Consider the following 26,544-nt stretch of genomic DNA (forward strand, 5'->3'; position numbering starts at 1 on the left):
GACATTTTTAAAGTATCGCCCAAAATGGAATAATTGTGTTCGGGAAGGGGTCCTATCATATCTTCAAATATATGAAGAGGAACAAGTATATACGGCCTTAAGTCTGGCCAGGCCGAATCTTATGTACCCTCCACCATGGATTGCACAGAAACATTAAATTCTGTCATCCACAATCGAAATAAAATTTTGACAAAATTTTCTAGAGAAATAAAATTTTGACGAAATTTTCTAGAGAAATAAAATTTTGACAAAATTTTCTAGAGAAATAAAATTTTGACAAAATTTTCTAGAGAAATAAAATTTTGACAAAATTTTCTATAGAAATAAAATTTTGACAAAATTTTCTATAGAAATAAAATTTTTTATAGAAATAAAATTTTGACAAAATGTTCTATAGAAAAAAAATTTTGACAAAATGTTCTATAGAAATAAAATTTTGTATAGTAATAACATACAATTTTGACAAAATTTTCTATAGCAATAAAATTTTGGTAGATTATTTTTGGGGATCGGCTATATATAACTATAGACCGATATGTACCAATTTTGGCATGGTTGTTAGCGGCCATATAGTACCAAAATTCAACCGGTGAACTTTGCTCTTCCAATGGGCCACGGATGTCAAATCTGGGGATCGGTTTATATGGGGGTTATATATAATTATTGACCGATGTGGACCAATTTTTGTACTTGTTAGAGACCATATACTAACAGCCGAATCGGATGAAATTTGCTTCTCTTAGAGGCTCCGCAACAAAATCGGTTTATATGGGGGCTATATACAATTATGGACTGATGTGAACCACTTTTGGCATGGTTGTTAAATATCATATACTACCACCACGTACCAAATTTCAACCTGATCGGATGAATTTTGCTTCTCCAAAAGGCACCGGAGGTGAAATCCGGGGATCGGTTTATATGGGGTTATATATAATTATGGACTGATATGAACCAATTCCTGCATGGTTGTTGGATACCATATACTAAAACCACGTACCAAATTTCAACCGGATCGGGTAAACTTTGCTCTTGCAAGGGACTACGGAGGTCAAATCTGGTGATCGGTTTATATGGGGGCTATATATAATTATGGACTGATGTGGACCAATTTTTGCATGGTTATTAGATACCATATACTAACACCATGAACCAAATTTCAGTCGGATCGGATGAAACTTGCTTCTCTTAGAGGCTCCGCAACAAAATCGGGGGTTCGGTTTATATGGGGGCTATATACAATTATGGACTGATGTGAACCAATTTTTGCATGGTTATTATACGTCATATACTAACACCATGTACCAAATTGCTGCCGAATGGGATGAAATTTGCTTCTCTTAGAGGCTCCGCAAGCCAAATCTAGGGATCGGTTTATATGGGGGCTATATATAATTATGGGCCGATGTGAACCAATTTTTGCATGATTATTGGAGACCATATACTAACACCATGTACCAAATTTCAACCAGATCGTATGAATTTTGCTCCTCCAAGAGGCTCCGCAAGCCAAATCTGAGCGGCGGTTTATATGGGCGCTATACGTAAAAGTGGTCCGATATGGCCCATCCGACCTACATCAATAACCATCCGACCAATCAACAACCATTGCACCACGGTGGCTCCCGTATGGTTAGTAGAGACTAGAGGTCTGCATCGAATAACTTTTGACTGCATGTTTGCAATTCGCTGTCGAATATAGTACATACACTGTCTTTCTCTCAGAGCGCAAGTAGTGAAGGGAAGAGAACACTGGCTTGTCAAATACCACCAAGTACGTATCCGAAACAATATGTGGTCAGAAAAAAAGGAACAATAACAAGTATATACGGCCGTAAGTTCGGCCAGGCCGAATCTTATGTACCCTCCACCATGGATACCGGTGGCAAGGTATCCAGCATTGAAATATGGGGGTCGCTTATATGGGGCTATATACAATTATGAACTTGATATGGACCAATTTTTGTGTGACTGGGGATCGATTTATCTGAGGGCCATATATAACTATAGACCGATATGGACCTAGTTAGGCATGGTTGTTAACGACCATATACTAGCACAATGTATCAAATTTCAACTCACTCGGATGAAATTTGCTCCTCCAAAAGGCTCCAAAACCAAATCTCGGGATCGGTTTATATGGGGCTATGTATGATTATGGACTGATATGGACCACTTTTGGCATGGTTGTTAAATATCATATACTACCACCACGTACCAAATTTCAAGCAGATCGGATGAATTTTGCTTCTCCAAAAGGCATCGGAGGTCAAATCTGGGGATCGGCTTATATGGGAGCTATATATAATTATGGACTGATATGAACCAATTCCTGCATGGTTGTTGGATACCATATATTAACACCACGTACCAAATTTCAACCGAATCGGATGAAGTTTGCTCTTCCTAGGGGCTCCGGAGGTCAAATCTGGGGATCGATTCATATGGGGCCTATATATAATTATGGACCGATATCGACCAATTTTTGCATGGGAGTTTGAGGCCATATATTAACACCACGTACCAAATTTCAACTGAATCAGATGAATTTTGGTCTTCCAAGAGGCTCCGGAGGTCACATCTGGTGATCGGTTTATATGGGGGCTATATATAATTATTGACCGATGTGGACCAATTTTTGCATGGTTGTTAGAGACCATATACTAACACCATGTACCAAATTTCAGCCGGATCGGATGAAATTTGCTTCTCTTAGAGGCCTCGCAAGCCAAATCGGGGGATCGGTTTATATGGGGCCTATATATAATTATGGACCGATGTGGACCAATTTTTGCATGGTTGTTAGAGACCATATAGTAACACCATGTACCAAATTTGAGCCGGATCGGATGAAATTTGCTTCTCTTAGAGGTCTCGCAAGCCAAATCGGGGGATCGGCTTATATGGGGGCTATATATAATTATGGACCGATGTGGACCAATTTTTGCATGGTTGTTAGAGACCATATACTAACACCATGTACCAAATGTCAGCCGGATCGGATGAAATTTGCTTCTCTTAGAGGCCTCGCAAGCCAAATTTGGGGGTCCGTTTATATGGGGGCTATACGTAAAAGTGGACCGATATGGCCCATTTACAATACCATCCGACCTACATCAATAACAACTACTTGTGCCAAGTTTCAAGTCGATAGCTTGTTTCGTTCGGAAGTTAGCGTGATTTCAACAGACGGACGGACGGACGGACGGACGGACGGACATGCTCAGATCGACTCAGAATTTCACCACGACCCAGAATATATATACTTTATGGGGTCTTAGAGCAATATTTCGATGTGTTACAAACGGAATGACAAAGTTAATATACCCCCATCCTATGGTGGAGGGTATAAAAAATATATATATATTATTGAAACCTGATAATCATTAATGATCACCACAACGACCACTATTAAAAATGGGAAGCAACAATTTTCCATTTCTTTTTGTTATAAAAAATACTATTTTTTTTGTTCAAAAATATCATAAATTTTTATAAACTTGTTTCTTAGGAAACAATGAAAATTGTGTATTTGTGACTGTTAGTTAAGTGGCATTGCTATGTATTTTTTTGGCAATCCAAAATTAAAGCTTATAATCAGCCAAGCATTTTTTATTTAAATTTTTTTATAGTATACTTTTAGGCCAATACACAGTTTTCATTTTTTCCCCAATACCCTTAAGCATATTTAAATTTAAATTAAATATTACATTCGCCAATTATATTTATTAAAATGAAAAATTATTATTGTATTTTTATAAACCAAAATAATTAAAAACTTAATAAATCGATAATAATATTAAATAATAAAATATATTTACACAAAAAAAAAAAACAATATTCGAAAAAAAAAAAACTTAAATTGAATTGAGTTTGTTTTTTTGAAAGCTTTGCAGATTTGTTGTAGTAGTTTTCAGTGAGTGAACAAATAAAGCATTACATTTTGTTTTGGTTTTCTTTTTTGGAATGGGATTTTTTTTGTTGGTTTTTTTCTCGTTTAGAAGTGGTTGCAAAAATTTATTTGTAATTATGCCAAACTAGAAAACTATGCACACTGCTTGATCATTTTGCAAAGAAAAATATTTTTGTTTTTTTTTTGTGAGTATTTGTCTTTCACACAAACAAAATCGGTAACACAAAAGCATTGAGAGTGGAACTAGTTGGTGATAGTTGTATGAAAGCTTTTCCATGGTGATTGTTATGAAACCCCCAGAAACTCAGGCATATACATATAACTTTTTGCATTTCGTTTTTTCATTGAAAAATGGAAAGAACCACCACAAACCACATAACATAGAAAAAAAGGAATATGAAATATTGGGAAAGGGGGCAGGGAGAATACAAAAGACAACAAAACTTAAAAACAAAAAAACATTTCAAATAAATTCACATTTAAATTCAATTTAAAATAAAAAAAAAAAATAAAATACATTTTCTTTACAACCAAAGAAAATTATAAAAAAAAACACACATACACACATAAAAAAGCCTTTTAGAAATAACTAAAAATGGAAATATGTTTTTAGGAAAATTATAATAAACTAAAAACAATACACGTAAATATATATATTTTTTTGTTGATAGTATATATAGAGAAAATAGTTTTCATAAAAATATTTTTGTTTCTTGTTAAGATAAAAGTTTTTTTTTTTTAATATAAAAGCGCAGTGGGAAGTTTTTGTTGTATTTTTGTTTTAAAAGATTTCATTTCTTTCATTTCATCTATTTAACATTTTTGTTTTGTTTGGTATTTTGTTTATTTTTTAGGGTAGAAAATCCAAGAAAATGAAAACAAAAAAAAAATAAATAAATTTTATTTTCCTTAGGGGAGAAAAAACAAGGAAAGTTGGAAAAAACAAGAAAAATAAAAACCAACAAGCAAAATAAAATATTTCATGGTTTTTTTTTTACTAAAGATTAAAAATAAGGAAAATCTTAAATTATTTCACAATGATATTGTAAAGAAAACCAAATAGTCTCATAAAACCATACAAGCTCTAGTGAAAAATATATAGCTAGCGAGCGTACAAACGTACTTTTGCCTTCAAGCTTTTCTGTAAAGAAGAGAATTCCAGTTGTTTAGTTAGGAAAAAAGCTTTATAAATAAAGATTTTTTTTAACAGAACTTAAAGAAGCCTTTATTTTATATATTTGTATTTAAATTATAAATATAAGAACGTATTAAATATATGATTTTTTTTTAAATTTAATATTATATGAAAATGCTTTCTAGTAATTACTTTATTTATATATTACTATACATTTTTTTATTTGACATTTGTTAAAATTTATGAAATGAAAGCTATTTTATGTATGTGTTTGCAGGTGAAATGAAAAATTTTAATGATCCATATTTGGTTTTTTTTTATTTTAGAATGAATGAAATCGGGGAACGGTATACTTAAAAAGAAAAAAATATTTTTTGTTTTTAATCATGAAATTATTTGAACCAATTTGTCTTCAATTACAGAAATGTTAGTATCAATTACATAAGTTAATTAACAAAAAAAAAATTATACTAATAATGTTTTTGATTGAATTTTGTTTCAAATAAAAAAATTTTTTTGAACCAATAATATTTTTTCTGTGTTTAAACTTATGAAATGAAAACTATTTTATGTATGTGTTTGCAGGTGAAATGAAAAATTTTGGTACTGAAAAAATTATAATTTTTTTTGGTTCTTGATGTTAGAATGAATGAATTCGAGGAATGGTAAGCTTGCCCAGAAAAAATATTTTTTTTTTGTTTTCAATCATGAAATTATTTGATCCAACTAATTTTTAATGGAAATATATACAATTATAGAAATGATACTATCAATTACATAAGTCAATTAAAAAATTAATTTATATCATTAATTTTTGTGATTGAGATTTGTTTCAATTAGAAAATATGTTGAACCCATTAAATTTTCAATTGAATATATTTTTTTTAAAATTCAATTAAAATTTTAAAAAATTGGAAAAATTTGATGATATTTTTTTTGTGTACATAAAAGCGAAATTTTATTAACTTTTATCAAATATAACACAAATATATATAAGAATGTATAATTTAGATGAAATGAAAACTATATTTAGAGAGATTATTACAAAAATTATATAATTATGTATTTTTAGTAATTATTAAATAAAAAAATTAAAAAAGAAATACACAATTATATTAAATCTTCTTATAGAACTGTCTTTATTTTATATTTTTTTTTTAATTATATATGTAAGAACGTATTAGATATAAGTTTTTGTTTTTAAATTTTATATTATAAAAAAATGCTTTCTAGTAATTACTTTATTTATGTTACTATAAAAATTTGTTTTTTATATTTGTTTAAATTTATGAAATGAAAACTATTTTATGTATGTGTTTGCATGTGAAATGAAAAATTTTTATGGTACTTAATAGAGCTTTTGATTTTAAAATGAATGAAATCGAGGAACGATTGTAATAATTTCTATATATTTTTTATTTTACTTTATTTTATTAAATAATTTAAAACCATAATAAATTATGATATTAAATGAGAAGGGTACTAACAATAAAGGTTTTCGACCTACATTTTCTATTTAATCTTAATTATAAATTTTTTTATAAGTTTTTTATTAAAAGTTTTTCTGTTTTTTTTCGAGCTTGAGAAAAAACACAAAAACTTTTTTTTCAAAATGAAATACAAAAAAAATAATAATTTCTATATATTTATATTTTTTATTTAATCTTAATTATAAATTTTTATATAATTTTTTTATAATTAAAGTTTTTCTGTTTTTCGAGCTTGAGAACAAACACAAAAACTTTTATTTGAAAATATAGATCGAAAAATACCAAACAACATATATTTTTTATATATCATAAAAGTAAGTAAAATTAAAGCGAAATTTTACTAGCTTTTATGAAATATAAAAAAAAAATATGTTGTTTGGTATTTTTACGATCTTTATTTTCAAATAAAAGTTTTTCTGTTTTTTCTCAAGCTCGAAAAAACAGAAAAACTTTTAATACAAAAATATATAAAAATTTATAATTAAGACTAAATTAAAAATTTATAGAAATTATTACAAAAAAATTTATTATTAAATATTTTTAGTAAATATCAAACTAAAATGTAAAAAAGAAATACACGATTATATGAAACTTTCTTATATATACTGCCTTTATTTTATATATTTATTCAAATTATAAATTTTTTTAATTTTAATTTTATATTATATGAAAATGCTTTCTAGAAATTACTTTATTTAAATTATTATGTTTTCTTTTATATTTCTTTAAATTTATGAAATGAAAGCTATTTTATACATTTGTTTGCATATGAAATGAAAAATTTTTATGATACTTATTTGGGTTTTTGATTTTAAAATGAATGAAATCGAGGAACGATTGTAATAATTTCTATATATTTTTTATTTAATCTTAATTATAAATTTTTATATAATTTTTTTATTAAAAGTTTTTCTGTTTTTTCGAGCTAGAGAAAAAACACAAAAACTTTTATTTGAAAATAAAGATCGAAAAAACACCAAACAACATATTTTTTTTTATATTTCATAAAAGTTAGTAAAATTTCGCTTTAATTTACTTAAGCTTAAATTAAAGCGAAATTTTACTAACTTTTATGAAATATAAAAAATGATGTTGTTTAGTATTTTTTGATCTTTATTTTCAAATAAAAGTTTTTTCTCAAGCTTGAAAAAATAGAAAAACTTTTAATAAAAAAATTATATAAAAATTTATAATTAAGATTAAATAAAAAATATATAGAAATTATTACAAAAAATATATAATTATGGATTTTTAGTAAATATTAAACTAAAAGTTAAAAAGAAATACACGATTATATGAAAACTTTTTATAGAACTGCCTTTATTTTATATATTTATTTAAATTATAAATGTAAGAATGTAATTTTATTTAATTTTATATTATATGAAAATGCTTTATAGTAATTATTTTATTTAAGTTACTATATGTTTTTTATTTTTGTTAAAATGTATGAAATGAAAGCTATTTTATATATGTATTTGCATGTGAAATTAAAAATATATTTATTTGGGTTTTTGATTTTAGGATGAATGAAATCTAGGAATGATATTCTAATATAAGCGAAATTTTATAAACTTTTATATAATATTAAAAAAATTCAGATTAAATTATAAATGTATACAAAAATATATATTATTATGTATTATAAGTAATTCTTTAACCAAAAGTTAAAAAAGAAATACACGATTATATTAAACCCCTTTTTTTATAGAACTGAGTATTGTTATTATTGAGAATTTTTTTTTGAAGGGTAGCCCAAAATTGGGCATTGGCAATAAAATATTGCAAACTTATTTAGAAAAAAATATAATTGATTTATTGTTTGATTTTTTTATCAAAACTAAAACTCTATTACCTAAATTATAGAAATCAATTAAATTTTTAAAATAAAATTAAAAAAAAATAAAGTTTTTAATTGACCTGACTGATTCATTTTTAAATACTTTTAATTAAGAATTGATTGGATGAATCTACAGTGAAAGATAAGTTTTCTTTTCGGAGGAAGAAACTTTTAGCAATATTATATGTTGATGGTACAAAATGTTTGTTTTTTGTTTTTGACGGCCATTCTTATGTATCTCCGTTAGAGTTTAACTCCCAGTTAACAGAAAGTAAAATCGAAATATCTTCTCCCCGGTTAACTTTAAATGAAAATTTTTAGCAGTTAAGTTCCTAACTGGCATATGGAATATATAGACATTATGGCAGACATGTCCATAGTACGGTTTAAAAGTTCGTTAGCTAACGTAGCACTAACGGAGCTTCCTGAAAATGGGGGTGAAAGTAATAACAAAGATTAGACGACTGTTAGGTTAGGTTAGGTGGCAGCCCAATCTATCAGGCTCACTTAGACTATTCAGTCCATTGTGATACCACATTGGTGAACTTCTCTCTTATCACTGAGTGCTGCCCGATTCCATGTTAAGCTCAATGACAAGGGACCTCCTTTTTATAGCCGAGTCCGAACGGCGTTCCACATTGCAGTGAAACCACTTAGAGAAGCTTTGAAACCCTCAGAAATGTCACCAGCATTACTGAGGAGGGATAATCCACCGCTGAAAAACTTTGTTGGTGTTCGGAAGAAGCAGGAATCGAACGCACGACCTTGTTGCAAGGCGGGCATGCCAACCATTGCACCACCGTGGCTCCCAAGACGACTGTTTCAACGCATATCATAAATTTGCTCTTGAGGAAAATACTTTAAACGAAAATACCTAAAACGAAGTTTGTTTGTCAAAACTTTCGATCCAGAGGAAAGTATTTCTACCCTGTGCCATATTGTGGTAAAGGGTGTTTTAAGTTAAAGTGGCAGCCCGATTAAGTTTCAGGCTCACTTAGACTATTCGGTCCATTTTAAGTTAGTGCAAATGTTTGCAAAATTTAGAAGGAGGCGATCACGTGTCTATGATGTCTTTGGCAAAAATGGCCAGGGGCGGCTTCAGACCACAGTTGCCACTCGTGCCAAAAACAATCTACCAAAATTTAAAAAAATAAATTACCACAATCTACCACATTAAAAAAATCATTTTTACACATTTGTTTAAAGTAGAAAAAAAAAACTTATTATACAATTATTTTTCGAGCTTTATGGACAGATATAGATTAAGGAACATGGTTAATAGAGCCATTGAAAAGAAAATTAATTGTTTAATTAGATATAATGCATTTGGACGTCAATTGCCTGTTTTCGGTATCAGGCTAACAAGAAATATAAGTAGAAAAAAAAAATTTTTTTCTTCCAATAAATGAATGATCGCTTGACAATTTTGTAAATGTGTCGAATTTTTGTATATTTTAACGATTTTAGCTTGCACCAACAAGGTTACTTCTACAAAAAGGGACTACTTACACGTAAAGGACTTTGATGGTAATAAAAAATACGAAAATTAAATTTTTTTAAAGATAAAGAATTATCAAAAAATTTCCTCAAAAATTTAATTTTTATGAAATACTTCTCAAAAATTTATTTCTATATATAATTTTGTCAACATTTTATTTCTATAGAAAATTTTATCAAAATTTTACTTTTATGAAAATTTTGTCAAAATTTTATTTCTATGAAAATTTTGTTTCTATAAAAAATTTAAGGTGGAGAAAAATTGCAAAATTTACCAAAACACCAAATTTTGTCAAAATTTAGTTTCTATGTAAAATTTTGCCAAATTTTTATTTTTATTTCTATTTTAAAATAGAAATAAAAATTTTAAGAAATTTTTACAACAATCTACCAAATTAAAAAAATCTTATTTAAACGTTTGTGGTAAGTATGAAACAAAAAGTTTCTTCCAATAAATGAATAATCCCTTGACAATTTTGTAAATGTGTCGAATTTTTATACCCTTCACCACTACTGTGGTACAGGGTATAATAAGTTTGTGCATTTGTATGTAACGCCAAGAAGGAGTAATCATAGACCAACCTTTTAGTATACGGATCGGCTTAGAATTAAATTCTGAGTCGATTTAGCGATGTCCGTCTGTTGATGTATTTTTGTGTGCAAAGTACAGCTCGCAGTTTTAGTCCGATTGTCCTAAAATTTGGTATAGGGTCCTGTTTCGGCTCAAAGACGATCCCTATTGATTTTGGAAAAAATCGGTTTAGATTTAGATATAGCTGCTATATATATTTTTCACCGATCTGGTCATAATTGGCGTGTATATCAACCGATCTTCCTCAAATTCCGTACATCCGAATATTTTACGAGTCTCGAAAAACTTGCAAAATATCAGCAAAATCGGTTCAGATTTAGATATAGCTCCCATATATAGCTTTCGCCCGATTTACACTCATTTGCCCACAGAGGCCAATTTTTTGCTCCGATTTAGTTGAAATTTTGCATAGGGAGTAGAATTAGCGTTGTAACTATGCGTGCCAAATTTGCTTGAAATCGGTTCAGATTTGGATATATCTCCCATATAAAGCTTTCGCCCGATTTACACTCATATGACCACAGAGGCCAATTTTTAACTCCGATTTAGTTGAAATTTTGCACAGGGAGTAGAATTAGCATTGTAGCTATGCGTGCTAAATTTAATTGAAATCGGTTCAGATTTAGATATAGCTCCCATATATATGTTTTTCTGATTTCGACAAAAATGGTCATAATACCAACATTTTCCTTGTAAAATCGCCACTGCTTAGTCGAAAAGTTGTAAAAATGACTCTAATTTTCCTAAACTTCTAAAACATATATATCGAGCGATAAATCATAAATAAACTTTTTCGAAGTTTCCTTAAAATTGCTTCAGATTTAAACGTTTCCCATTTTTTTTACTAACATTGTGTTCCACCCTAGTGCATTAGCCGAATTAAATTTTGAGTCTATAGATTTTGTAGAAGTCTATCAAATTCTTCCAGATCGAGTGATATTTAAATGTATGTATTTGGGACAAACCTTTATATATAGCCCCCAACACATTTGACGGATGTGATATGGGATCGAAAATTTAGATCTACAAAGTGGTGCAGGGTATAATATAGTCGGCCCCGCCCGACTTTAGACTTTCCTTACTGGTTATATATTTTAACGATTTTAGCTTGCACCAACAAGGCAACTTCTACAAAAAGGGGACTACTTATACATTAAGGACTTTAATAATACGAAAATTAAAATTTGTAATCATACAGAATTATAAAAAATTTCCTCAAAATTTTAATCCTATAGAACATTTTCTCAAAATTTTATTTCTTAAGAAAAAATTGTCAATATTTTTGCTATAGAAAATTTTGTCACATTTTTTTTTATAGAAAATTTTGTCAATTTTTTTTTATAGAAAATTTTGTCGAAATTGTATCTCTATGAAAATTTTCTCAAAATTTTACATTTTCTCAAAATTTTATTTCTATGTAAAATTTTGTCAAAATTTTATTTCTATGAAAATGTTGTCAAAATTTTATTTCTATAGAAAAACTTCTCAAAATTTTATTTCTATGGAATTTTTTTCAAAATTTTATTTCTATAGAAAAATTAGTCACAATTTTATTTCTATAGGAAATTTTGTGAATTTTTTCTTTCTATGAAAATGTTGTCAAAATTTTATATCTATGTAAAATTTTTTCAAAATTTTATTTCAATAAAAAAATTTTCTCAAAATTTTATTTCTATAAAAATTTTATCAAAATTTTATTTCTATAGAAAATTTTATCAATTTTTGTTTTCTATAGAACATTTTATCAAAATTTTATTTCTATAGAAAAACTTCTCAAAATTTTATTTCTATGAAAATTATATATAAAATTTTGTCAAAATTTTATTTCTATAGAAAATTTTGTCAAAATTTTATTTCTATAGAAAATTTTGTCAAAATTTTATTTCTATAGAAAAATATGTAAGTTTTATTGCTATAGAAAATTTTGTCAAAATTTTATTTCTATAGAAATTTTTCTTCATTTTTTTTTCTATAGAAAATTTTCTTAAAATTTTTTTTTCTAGAGAAAATTTTGTCAAAATTTTATTTCTATGAAAATTTTGTCAAAATTTTGTTTCTATAGAAAAATTTACCAAAATTTTATTTCTATAGAAAATTGAAGTTGGAGAAAAATATTTTGCAAAATCTACCAAAACATAAAGAATTCTACCAATCTACCAAACAGTAAAAAATATACCATTTTTGGTAGAATGTTAATAACTGTTGCAATCGTGCTCCAGAGTCGATCTATTTCTTTCTAAAAATTTTCTCAATTTTTTTTCTATAGAAAATTTTCTCCAAATTTTTTTTCTAGAGAAAATTTTGTCAAAATTTTATTTCTATGAAAATTTTGTCAAAATGTTGTTTCTATAGACAAATTTATCGAAATATCATTTCTATAGAAAATTGAATTTGGAGATAAATGTTTTGCAAAATCTACCAAAACATCAAGAATTCTACCAATCTATCAAACAGTAAAAAATATACCAATTTTGGTAGAATGTTATAAACTGTGGCAATTGAGCTCCAGAGTCGATCTAGCCATCCGTCTGTCAGTCCGTCTGTCTGTTAACACATTTTTGTGGTTAAAGTCTAGGTCACAGTTTTAGTTTGATCGACTTCAAATTTAGTACAAGTATGTATCTTGAATCAGAATAGAACCCAAGTGATTTTGGAGGAAATCGGTTCAGATTTAGATATAGCTCAAGTGTGCTAAATTTTATTAAAATCGGTTCATATTTAGATATAGCTCCCATGTATATCCTTCGCCCCCTATGAACTTATATGTCCCCAAAAGCCAAAGTTTTAGCTCAATTTGGTTGAAATTTTACACAAGGAATACAATTAGTAGTGTAGTCAATTGTGATAAATATTATTGAAATCGGTTCAGATTTAGATATAGCTCCCATATATATCTTTTGCCCGATTTACACTCATATAACATAGAGACCAAAGCTTTACCCCGATTTACTTGAAACTTTGCAAAGGGAGTAGAATTAAAGTTCTCGATATACATGCCTATTTTGGTTGAAATCGGTTCAGATTTAGATATAGCTCCTATATATACCTTTCGCCCGATTTACCCTCATATGACCACAGAGGTTAAATTTGTACTCCGATCTACGTGAAATTTTGCCCAGGGAGTAGAATTAATATTGGATCTATGCATGTCAAATTTGGTTGAAATCGGTTCAGATTTAGATATAGCTGCCATATATATATGTTTTTTTCGGTTTGGGCAAAAATGGCTAAAATACCCACGTATTCCTTATAAAATCACCACTGCTAAGACGAAAACTTGTAAGAATGACTTAAATTTTCCTATGTTTCTAATATATCCCAACAAATAAAATTTGGAAGTTCTTCTAAAGGCACAACTTTAAAAGCACTACCAAAAATATCCTCCCAAAGATGTTCTTTATTGTAACTGCACAGGAAGTTCATTTGAATCAAGTTTCTATAACTCGCGTTTTTCATATTTTTAATGGGACATTTAAAATTTTATTATTTCAAATAGGCTAAAAACAGATTATGAATTAATAAAATAGTGCAAATTATTTAAATTTTGCAAAAAAAAAAAATGCTAGATCCTTTCTAGAAAAATTGGGAATTTTTGAAAATACTGATGCCAAACGTTCCAGGCAAGTTTTGTAGCGCATTAAAAATCATAAACAATTTTCAAAATTATTTATTCGTCAAAATATCACAAAATTTATTAATTCATATCCAAAACACTGGATCCGCATCACACCTTAAGAAGTGATGCACATTCAGTGCAACGGTTATTGAATTAGTGGACATCCGTCCTATGGCAAGCCTATGGTAAATTCATCACTTCTGCGTCAATTTTGCACCACTTCCGGATCCAAAAAAAATATGTTCACTACTTTTTTGGCGACGCTTTTTTTTTGCCAAGTTGCCTAAACTTAGCTTAAGATTTATATGTTTTCCATATTTTTCACTAACATTGTGTTCGATCCCAAGGGCATTAAACGGCTTAAATTTTAAGTATATAGATTTTGTGGAAATCTAATAAATTTTATTACGACCGGATCAGCTTTAAATAAATGTATATGGAAACACAATTCTTTATATAAAGGGTGATTTGTTAAGAGCTTGATAACTTTTTAAAAAAAAAAAAAACGCATAAAATTTGCAAAATCTCATCGGTTCTTTATTTGAAGCGTTAGATTGGTCCATGACATTTACTTTTTGAAGATAATTTCATTTAAATGTTGACCGCGGCTGCGTCTTAGGTGGTCCATTCGGAAAGTCCAATTTTGGGCAACTTTTTCGAGCATTTCGGCCGGAATAGCCCGAATTTCTTCGGAAATGTTGTCTTCCAAAGCTGGAATAGTTGCTGGCTTATTTCTGTAGACTTTAGACTTGACGTAGCCCCACAAAAAATAGTCTAAAGGCGTCAAATCGCATGATCTTGGTGGCCAACTTACCGGTCCATTTCTTGAGATGAATTGTTCTCCGAAGTTTTCCCTCAAAATGGCCATTGAATCGCGAGCTGTGTTTCATGTAGCGCCATCTTGTTGAAACCACATGTCAACCAAGTTCAGTTCTTTCATTTTTGGCAACAAAAAGTTTGTTAGCATCGAACGATAGCGATCGCCATTCACCGTAACGTTGCGTCCAACAGCATCTTTGAAAAAATACGGTCCAATGATTCCACCAGCGTACAAACCACACCAAACAGTGCATTTTTCGGGATGCATGGGCAGTTCTTGAACGGCTTCTGGTTGCTCTTCACTCCAAATGCGGCAATTTTGCTTATTTACGTAGCCATTCAACCAGAAATGAGCCTCATCGCTGAACAAAATTTGTCGATAAAAAAGCGGATTTTCTGCCAACTTTTCTAGGGCCCATTCACTGAAAATTCGACGTTGTGGCTCGTTAGTAAGTCTATTCATGATGAAATGTCAAAGCATACTGAGCATCTTTCTCTTTGACACCATGTCTGAAATCCCACGTGATCTGTCAAATACTAATGCATGAAAATCCTAACCTCAAAAGAATCACCCTTTATATAGAACCCAACGATCTACAAAGTGGTGCAGGGTATATTAAAGTCGATGCCACCCGACTTTAAAATTTCATTACTTGGTTTTCTTTGGATCCATTTAGTGATTGAGACAAAACCAAAAAATATTACCAAATTAATATTTCCAAATTAAACAGAAATATATTACAAATTACTGTAATCATTTAATTTCGTGATTAAGCCCTAAAATTTATTATTAAGGTCACAATTTACATCCTCATAAATCTGAGGAATTGCTTAAGTAGCCTTTTGATATCAAATAGCCTTTGGAAATGCTACAAATTATATTATTCTGCTAAAATATATGCTCATAGAATTCAAATAATATTAAAAAAAAAATCGGAAAAATTATGGATCTCCCAGGAATATGATTTCTTTTAATTTTGTTTGTTGAATATGCATCTCTATCTATTTTAATAATATTTTGATGATGTTGTACTACAATAATCACATTGAAGTTCCCACAAAACGCAAACTCTATAAAATCACTTTTGGGAAATATGCAATAGAACAGAAAACTAATGACAAGGGACAGACCAATTGCATTGTATGCAATAAATTTTTATGTAATTCAATATCACCAAACAATGTTAACTGTTTAGAAAGCCAATTAGTTTCACTTTACAAAAATAAGGAAAATTCGACAAATACTATTACCTTACTGGAATCAACACAAACTCACATATACATACATACAAACTCACACAGAGAGCCAATCTACTATATAGCAAGGGAAGAGCAAATAAAAATTTGAACATAAATCAATAGGTTTGACCAAGAGGATATATTAGGCAAATAGAAAGTTTAGTTTGTTTTTAAAAGGCTGAAAAACAAACAACAAAATATATATATATGAAAATTTTTCTTAAAAACTAAAAGTTTGATTTTACAAGGAATTTAAAGAAAAATGTTTAAATTTAAATCGTTTAAGTGTTCAAAATATAAAATTTCTCTTGAGTAATAATTAAGAGAGCCATTAAATAAAACTGTTTTTAACTTAATTGTAGACATATGAACTTTTGGTTAGTTTTTTTTTTTCATTTATTCCCAATTCCATGTTAAAATATAAACAACTATGCTAGGTAGTATAAAAGTCAATGCTTTTGAAACTTTATGACGCCCTAAGGTAGGCAACAGAAAAAATTCTTATGACATGCAATATGTCACAGTTTGTCATAATATTTCCATGCAGTTATATGAACTTTGTGTTTGCATTTAAGACCTCAAGCAATACACACTACATTATGCGAGGGCGTGTGTGTGTGCTTTTGTGTGGCTTTGTGTGTACATGACCGAATGTAAGCTTGATTGTATATTGAACTCAATCAATTGATGGAAACTCATGAGCCATGTCGAACATTCAGAGTAATTGTTGTAACCAAAAAAAAAAAAAAAAAAATACAAGTCGTTAGGCTATATACATATAACGACTGTCATTTATCATATGAAGTTGTCTTTTTATACCCTGCGCCACACTGTGGAACAGGGTATTATAAGTTAATGCATATGTTTGCAACACCCAGAAGGAGACGAGATAGACACATGGTGTCTTTGGCAAAAATGCTCAGAGTGGGCTCCTGAGTCGATATAACCATGTCCGTCTGTCCGTCCGTCCGTCTGTCTGTGAACACATTTTTGTGATCAAAGTCTAGGTCGCAAGTCCAATCGCCTTCAAATTTGGCACATGTTACTAATTTGGGTCAGAATAGAACCCTATTGATTTTGGAAGAAATCGGTTCAGATTTAGATATAGCTCCCATATATATCTTTCGCCCGATATGCACCTATATGGACCCAGCAGCCAGAGTTTTATACCGATATGCTCGAAATTTTGTACAAACATAACACTTAGTCGTATAGTCAAGTGTGCAAAATTTGATTGAAATCGGTTCATATTTAGATATAGCTCCCATATATATATCTTTCGCCCGATATGGACTTATATGGCCCCAGAAGCCAGAGTTTTATAGCGATTTTCTTGAAATTTTGTACAAACATAACACTCAGTCATATAGTCAAGTATGCAAAATTTGATTGAAATCGGTTCAGATTTAGATATAGCTCCCATATATATCTTTCGCCCGATATGGACTAATATGGTCCTAAAAGCCAGAGTTTTGGCCCAATTTGGTTGAAATTTTGCAAAGGCAGTAGATTTAGCGTTGTAGCTATGCGTGCCAAATTTAGTTGAAATCGATTCAGATTTAGATATAGCTCCCATATATATCTTTCGCCCGATATGCACTTATATGCACCCAGAAGCCAGAGTTTTATCCCGATGAGCTTGAAATTTTGCAGAAGGAGCACAATTGGTAGTATAGTCATGTGTGCCAAATTTGATTGCAATCGGTTCAGATTTAGATATAGCTTCCATATATATTTGTCGCCCGATATGGACTTATATGGCCCCAGAAGCCAGAGTTTTGGCCCAATTTGGTTGAAATTCGGCACTAGAAGTACAATTAGAAATATAGTCATGCGTGCCAAATTTGGTTGGAATCGATTCTGATTTAGATATAGCTCCCATATATATCGTTCGCCCGATTTACACTCATATGAACACAGTGGCCAATCTTTTACTCCGATTTAATTGAAATTTTGCACAGAGAGTAGAATTAGCATTGTAGCTATGCGTGCCAATTTTGGTTGAAATCGGTTCAGATTTAGATATAGCTCCCATATATAGCTTTCGCCCGATTTACACTCATATGACCACAGAGGCCAATTTTTAGCTCCGATTTAGTTGAAATTTTGCACAGGGAGTAGAATTAGCATTGTAGCTATGCGTGCCAAATGTGGTTGAAATCCGTTCAGGTTTAGATATACACCCTCAAAAAAAATCGCTTCTCTAACATATGTTCCAAACATATTTTGCAGGAAGCACATATATTATTGGATACTGCTGAAACATTAATATGTTTGTTTTATGTGAACATATTATATGTTTGGAAGCATTTTGAGCCCAAAAATATTATATGCTTGGAAGAATTTTCCCCAAAGAAGATTGTGCTCATTCCCTAACATAATTTTCACTTCCACGAAATTTTTAGTTCTTGGTACCTTTGTCTGTAATACAAATAATGTTGAAGAAATTATTCAATTTTAAATTTTTAAAATTTTACCTTTCGCCCGGACGGAGAATCGAACCGAGAACCATACAGTTTGTAAGCCTACACACTATCCACTGGGCTACGTAGCTGTTATAGTCACCAGTAGACAATTATTATAAAAGTTACATTTTTTATAGCATAGTTTGCAGCGCCCACGAGCACATGAAAACATAACATTATTTAAAATAAACATACATTTGTTGGCCACGTGGAGCAGTGGTTAGCTTGTCTGCCTTGCATGCAAAGGGTCGTGGGTTCAATTCCTGCTCCGACCGAACCAATCTTTTTTTTTTTGTAATTTAGACATTTATACTAAAGGGTGATTCTTTTGAGGTTAGGATTTTCATGCATTAGTATTTGACAGATCACGTGGGATTTCAGACATGGTGTCAAAGAGAAAGATGCTCAGTATGCTTTGACATTTCATCATGAATAGACGAACGATCTGCCACAACGTCGAATTTTCAGTGAATGGGCCCTAGAAAAGTTGGCAGAAAATCCGCTTGTTTATCGACAAATTTTGTTCAGCGATGAGGCTCATTTCTGGTTGAATGGCTACGTAAATAAGCAAAATTGCCGCATTTGGAGTGAAGAGCAACCAGAAGCCGTTCAAGAACTGCCCATGCATCCCGAAAAATGCACTGTTTGGTGTGGTTTGTACGCTGGTGGAATCATTGGACCGTATTTTTTCAAAGATGCTGTTGGACGCAACGTTACGGTGAATGGCGATCGCTATCGTTCGATGCTAACAAACTTTTTGTTGCCAAAAATGGAAGAACTGAACTTGGTTGACATGTGGTTTCAACAAGATGGCGCTACATGCCACACAGCTCGCGATTCTATGGCCATTTTGAGGGAAAACTTCGGAGAACAATTCATCTCAAGAAATGGACCGGTAAGTTGGCCACCAAGATCATGCGATTTGACGCCTTTAGACTATTTTTTGTGGGGCTACGTCAAGTCTAAAGTCTACAGAAATAAGCCAGCAACTATTCCAGCTTTGGAAGACAACATTTCCGAAGAAATTCGGGCTATTCCGGCCGAAATGCTCGAAAAAGTTGCCCAAAATTGGACTTTCCGAATGGACCACCTAAGACGCAGCCGCGGTCAACATTTAAATGAAATTATCTTCAAAAAGTAAATGTCATGGACCAATCTAACGTTTCAAATAAAGAACCGATGAGATTTTGCAAATTTTATGCGTTTTTTTTTAAAAAAAAGTTATCAAGCTCTTAACAAATCACCCTTTACATATATATCGAGCGATAAATCATAAATAAACTTTTGCGAAGCTTCCTTAAAATTGCTTCAGATTTAAATGTTTCCCATATTTTTTTTTACTAATATTGTGTTCCACCCTAGTGCATTAGCCGACTTAAATTTTGAGTCTATTTAATTTGGGACAAACCTTTATATATAGCCCCCAACACATTTAACGGATGTGATATTGTATCGAAAATTTAGATCTACAAAGTGGTGCAGGGTATAATATAGTCGGTCCCGCCCGACTTTACATTTTTCTTACTTGTTTTGTACGAACATTGTGTTTCACCACAGGGCATTAGCCGGCACACAGACATGGATATATCGGTTCTATTCTGAGCCAAAACACATACTTGTGCCAAATTTGAAGTCGATTGGACTAAAACTTCGATCTAGACTTTGATTACAAAAATGACTATATCGAGTCAGGAGCCCAGTCTGAGCATTTTTGCCAAAGACACTATATGTCCATCTCGTCTCCTTCTGGGTTTTGCCAAAATATGCACTAACTTAGAATAGCCTGTTCCACAGGGTAGCGCAGGGTATAAAAATTAAAAAAAAAAATAGTAAAATGCGAAATATCAATTTTTCCAATTTTCCAAAAAACTGGAAAGGCCGATAGGTCGTGTTCATTTAAAAAGGTCACAAAATCACTTTTTCTGATTTTTTAGAAAAGTTGGAAGGTCGAAAAATCAATTTTTACAATCGCTACTTGAAAAGCGATGGCTAATGATTCCAAATAACACCTCTTATGGAAAAACCTTTTAAAAAATCTATAGGACATTAGTCTATTGTTACATCTGTATTCAGTTTCTACAATATCCTTTGGCTCACACCAAACCTTTAAAAAAGTCACGAACACATTTTTTTTTGCTAACTCCATTACTAAGTAGTTGGAATTTCGAGTGGAACGTTTTCAATTACATTCATATAAAATCGTATATCTAACATTCATTTCTATGGTTCTATTTCTATCTAACATTCATTTCTATTGTTTCTTCTTGCAGGGAATATATTTGCTAGTATAACAAGGATTTCAAACTAAATGGAATTTTTCAAGTCACATAGTTGGAAAAATAAAGATGTACGTACACTTAATTCGTTAAATTTGAGGATTCGTAATAAATAAGAAAATATGGTGGTCAAATAAATTACAAAGTGGTATGTTTGTTTGGGAGAAGTTAAGTTTTGTGAAAAGAAGATGGAGAATTTTAAGAAAACGGAACGTATGGTTCATTACTAGGCGTAGTTTTTATGTATTTAAAATTAATTTGAATTCTGTTTTTCCAAATATTGACCCCTATATAGAATATCCGATATTTGTTATAAGAGAAAAAATCGATATTCTTAATTTCGCATAAATCGGAATAAAATTGATACCTTCAATTAACTGGGAAAAAGTGTGCACCTTTGTGACATTATTTTCTAAATATACGAAATCAAAGGAAATATGTAATTTTCTTCAAAGATTTTAATGAAGTAGACATTTTTACGATGTTTTAATAATACAATATTTCTATACTTTCCACCATAGGATATGCTCCCATCCTAACATACATCGAAATATTGGTTTGAAACCAGGGTTGCCATACGTGCCAAAAAAACTACCAAAATTTGAAAAAAAAAATTGTACCAAAAATCAACTAAATTAAAAAAAAAATTATTGAAGTTGCTGATCAAATTTTTGTGGTTAGTATAGAAAAATGTTGTTTTATTCGAAAGAAATGTTTCAAATTGAATTTATAGAAAATTTTGTTAGAATTTATTTTTTCTGTAGAAAATTTTGTCAAAATTTTATTTCTATAGAAAATGTTGTCAAAATTTAATTTCTTTAGAAATAAAACTTTTAATTTCTTTTTCTGTAGAAAATTTTGTTAGAATTTTTTATTTCTATAGAAGATTTTGTCAAAATTTTATTTCAATAGAAAATATATGAAATTGTATTTCTATATAGAGCTTGCAAAATTTTATTTCAGTAGGCAATTTGTCAAAATTTTATTTCTTTTGAATGTTTTTTTAAGAATTTTATTTCTATAGAAAATTTTGTTAGAATTTATTTTTTCTATAGTAAATTTTGTCAAAATTTTATTTCTATAGGAAACAACATTTTATTTCTATAGAAAATGTTGTCAAAATTTTATTTCTATGGAAAATTTTGTTAAAATTTTATTTCAATAGAAAAAATATAAAATTGTTTTTCTATAGAGAGCTTTGCAAAATTTTATTTCAATAGGAAATTTGTCAAAATTTTATTTCTTTAGAATGTTTTTTTAAGAATCTTATTTCTATAGAAAATTTTGTCAAAATTTTATTTCTATAGAAAATGTTGTCAAAATTTTATTTCAATAGAAAATGTTGTCAAAATTTTATTTCTATGGAAAATTTTGTCAAAATTTTATTTCAATAGAAAAAATAGAAAATTGTATTTCTATAGAGAGCTTTGCAAAATTTTATTTCTATAGGAAATTTGTCAAAATTTTATTTCTTTAGAATGTTTTTTTTAAGAATTTTATTTCTCTAGAAAATTTTGTCATAATTTTATTTCTATAGAAAATGTTGTCAAAATTTTATGTCTATAGAAAATATTGTCAAAATTTTATTTCTATAATGTTTTATTTCCAAAATGTTGTCAAAATTTTATTTCTATAGAGACCTTTGCTAAAAAATGTTATTTCTATAGGAAATTTGCCAAAATGTTCTTTTCATAGCAAATTTTGTCAAAATTTTATTTCTATAGAAAATGTATTGCTAAATTTTATTTCTATAGAAAACTTTGCCAAAGTTTTATTTCTATAGAAAACTTTGTCAAAATTTTATTTCTTAAGAAAATTTTGTAAAATTTGTTTTTTCCATACACAATTTTGTCAAAATTTTATTTCTATAGAAAATTTTGTCAAAATGTGTTTTCTATAGAAAATGTTGTCAAAATTTTATTTCTATAAAATGTTGTCAAAATTTTAGTTTTTTTAGAAAATTTTGTAAAAATTTTATTTCTGTAGAAAATTTTGTAAAAATTTTATTTCTGTAGAAAATTTTGTCAAAATTTTATTTCTATAGAAAATTTTTTCAAAATTTTATTTCTATTTTCTATAGGAAATTTGTGAAAATTTTATTTCTATAGAAAATTTTGTCAAAATTTTATTTCTATAAAATATTGTCAAAATTTTAGTTTTTTAGAAAATTTTTTCAAAATTTTATTTCTTAAGAAAATTTTGTCAAAATTTCATTTCTTACGAAAATTTTGTAAATTTTTTTTCTACACACAATTTTGTCAAGATTTTATTTTTATAGAAAATTTTTGCAAAATTTAATTTCTATAGAAAATTTTGTCAAAATTTTATTTTTTTAGAAAATTTTGTAAAAATTTTATTTCTATAGAAAATTTTGTCAAAATTTTATTTCTATAGAAAATATTGTCAAAATTTTATTTCTATAGAAAATTTTTGCAAAATTTTATTTCTATAGAAAATATTGTCTACATGTTATTTCTATAGAAAATTTTGTCAAAATTGTTTTCTATAAAAAATTTTGTCATAATTTTATTTCTTGAAAAAATTTTGTAAAAATTGTATTTCTATCGAAATTTTTGTCAAAATTTTATTTCTTAAGAAAATTTTGTAAATTTTTTTCTACACACAACTTTGTCAAGATTTTATTTTTATAGAAAATTTTGTCAAAATTTTATTTCTATTGAAAACTTTGTAAATTTTTTTTTTCTATACACAATTTTGTCAAAATTGTATTTCTATAGAAAATTTTGTCATAATTGTGTATAGAAAAAAAAAATTGTATACATTTTTTTATACACAATTTTGTCAAAATTTTATTGCTTAAGTAAATTTTTTAAAAATTTTATTTCTATAGAAAATTTTGTCAAAATTTTATTTCTATAGAAAACTTTGTCATAATTGTGTATAGAAAAAAAAATTGTATACATTTTTTTATACACAATTTTGTCAAAATTTTATTGCTTAAGTAAATTTTTTAAAAATTTTATTTCTATAGAAAATTTTGTAAAAATTTTATTTCTATTGAAAACTTTGTAAATTTTTTTTTTCTATACACAATTTTGTCAAAATTGTATTTCTATAGAAAATTTTGTCAAAATTGTATTTCTTAAGAAAATTTTGTCAAAATTGTATTTCTATAGAAATTTTTGTCAAAATTGTATTTCTTAAGAAAATTTTGTAAAAATTTTATTTCTTAAGAAAATTTTGTCAAAATTGTATTTCTATAGAAAATTTTGTCAAAATGTTATTTCTTACGAAAATTTTGTCAAAATTTTATTTTTATAGAAAGTTTTTGCAAAATTTAATTTCTATAGAAAATTTTGTCAAAATTTTATTTTTTTTAGAAAATTTTGTAAAAATTTTATTTCTATAGAAAACTTTGTCAAAATTTTATTTTTTTAGAAAATTTTGTAAAAATTTTGAGACCCCATAGTATATATACCAGTATTTTCTTCCGAGACTGTCTGGCTTTGTCTGTCTGTTGAACTCACTCTAACTTCCGAATGAAACACGCTATCAATTTCGAACTTGGCACAAGTAGTTGTTATTGATGTAGGTCGAATAGTATTGCAAATGGGCCATATCGGACCACTTTTATGTATAGCCTCCATATAGTGCTAATATAAAATTAATTAATATAGCATACTTTATGGCATCGAAATAAAATTGTTCATTATATTTTGCTTAATACTATAATATTTCATTATGGCTTTTTAATTACCAATTAATCACACATTTAACAATTTATTTATTTATTAAGTCTATGGATTAAAATCCTTACAGACTAGCAGAATTAAAAGTAAATTAAATCTAAAGTAGAGTTTAACTTATTTAAGGACCTTACAAAGTCCAAATTATGCAAGCTACTCAATTTATTAAACTCTTTAAGTGCTCTCAAGATTGGTTCATGGCTTCAACACGATCAGTTTATACTTTGTAGATTGGATTCCAAATCAAACCAAACCAAAGCAGTATATAGAGGCTTTCTGGTGTTCGGATTAAAAAACTCTTTGCTATTACACCTAAATCAAGTTTTCTATCCACCTTTTCCAAAATTAGACTATCTATAGAATAATAAAAGCTTAAAATGGATGATCTTTTAGAAAAAGTTAAATGGACACATTTTGATATATTGAGGGGTAAATGGTTCAATTTACACCAATTCAAAATTCTATTTAAAACAGATTGAAATAAAAGTGAATCATGCTGATTTGTAATACTAGAAAAAAATTTCGTATCATCAGCATATAATAGAAAATTGGAGAAAGAGCAACACATTGAAATGTCATTCAGAAAAAGTACAAAGAGCAGAGGATCCAAAATACTACCTTGAGGCACTCCGGAAGTAGCTGAATACGCATAGGACTTGGTATCATTATTCATCAATTTTCCAACTTGGATAATAAAATTTTGTGAAAAAAGTTGCCCTTTAATGTGGGTATTAAATTCGAGTTTAGCCGCTAGAAAACAAATCAGTATAAAAATATGCCTTTTTGTTGCAAATTTTATTAAAATTTAAATTGAAGTAGAAAATTTTCCGTGTTATTTTTTAATGTATCATATTTTTTCCATAAATTTCTTTTAAATATTTTTCTATAAAATATTCCTGAACGATAATGTTAAATCTACTAAATTGCCTATGGTATGTATATATAAATGTACATTTAAATTGTCATAGAATTATTAGAATATACCCCCACATATTTTAATGGCACTTTTAGCTTGGGGGGAGTTTACTATTTTAGCCTTCAAATAGCAATTGACCACCCTCACATGCATACTCCACACGACCATTAAAAGCTTCAATGCTCTCCACCACAAACAAACTCACCAATTTAATAGATCTATGAGAACTTGGTGTGTATGTCTCCAAGTGTGTTTGCTTAGAAAACACTGAGCGAGAGCAAGCTGTTGGATATTTGGCTAAAGTATGTATCTGTGTGAGGGAGAGATATGTGGAGAGTGCTATTCTCGCTATTCAGAGTGGTATATAAACAAACATATCAACTCAGTTTGAATACACAACAAACGCAAAATGTCACACCCACTCTCATTTACAAATAAACTTCAATTGCTTCTCGTCCTCCTCCTCATTCACCTTTCAACTGTATTCGGTCAATATACCAGCTAGTTTTCCCCACACACACACATTATTGTAAGCTTTAGTGTTTGGTCATTCATACAATCTTGTACAAATGACGACTGTGTGATTTAGAACTCAGGATGACTACACATTTTACCTTGCATTAATAGTGAATTAAACGAATACAAATATCCTCTTTTACTCACTTTATATGAGGGTGATTGTCGAGGTCAGATATTTTGAAATGACCACGAATTTATGCACAGTGGTTTCATTTACTTTTAATAATTTAGAATTGTTGTAGACAAGACAAAATGAATGGTAATGTTAGTGATTACCTCGTCCTTCTCATTCGACTTATACTCAGTACTCACACAGAAGGCAAAAAAAAAAAACATGACCGGTTTCAAAGATTGTGACTTTACACAAATGATTTTGATATTGATTCCGTGCCAAAGAAATGGAGAATTGAAGTAAGGATACAGTTTTAGAAACAGTTGTCTTTTAGATTTGAGTTTGGGGTACTAGATTCTGGAAAACAAAATTTTATATATTCGTTTTTTTAGTTTTTCCAAAGTTGTT

General features: G+C 29.0%; 1 protein-coding gene across 8 annotated transcripts in view; it reads right to left on the reverse strand.

Moving 5' to 3' along the window:
• The window catches only part of Nckx30C (solute carrier family 24 member Nckx30C), a 544,602-nt gene that overhangs the window by 205,213 nt on the left and 312,845 nt on the right, over nt 1-26,544 (reverse strand). The window lies entirely within an intron of this gene.

The sequence above is a fragment of the Haematobia irritans genome, chromosome 2 (genome assembly GCF_050003625.1).
Source record: "Haematobia irritans isolate KBUSLIRL chromosome 2, ASM5000362v1, whole genome shotgun sequence".
Taxonomy (NCBI): domain Eukaryota; kingdom Metazoa; phylum Arthropoda; class Insecta; order Diptera; family Muscidae; genus Haematobia; species Haematobia irritans.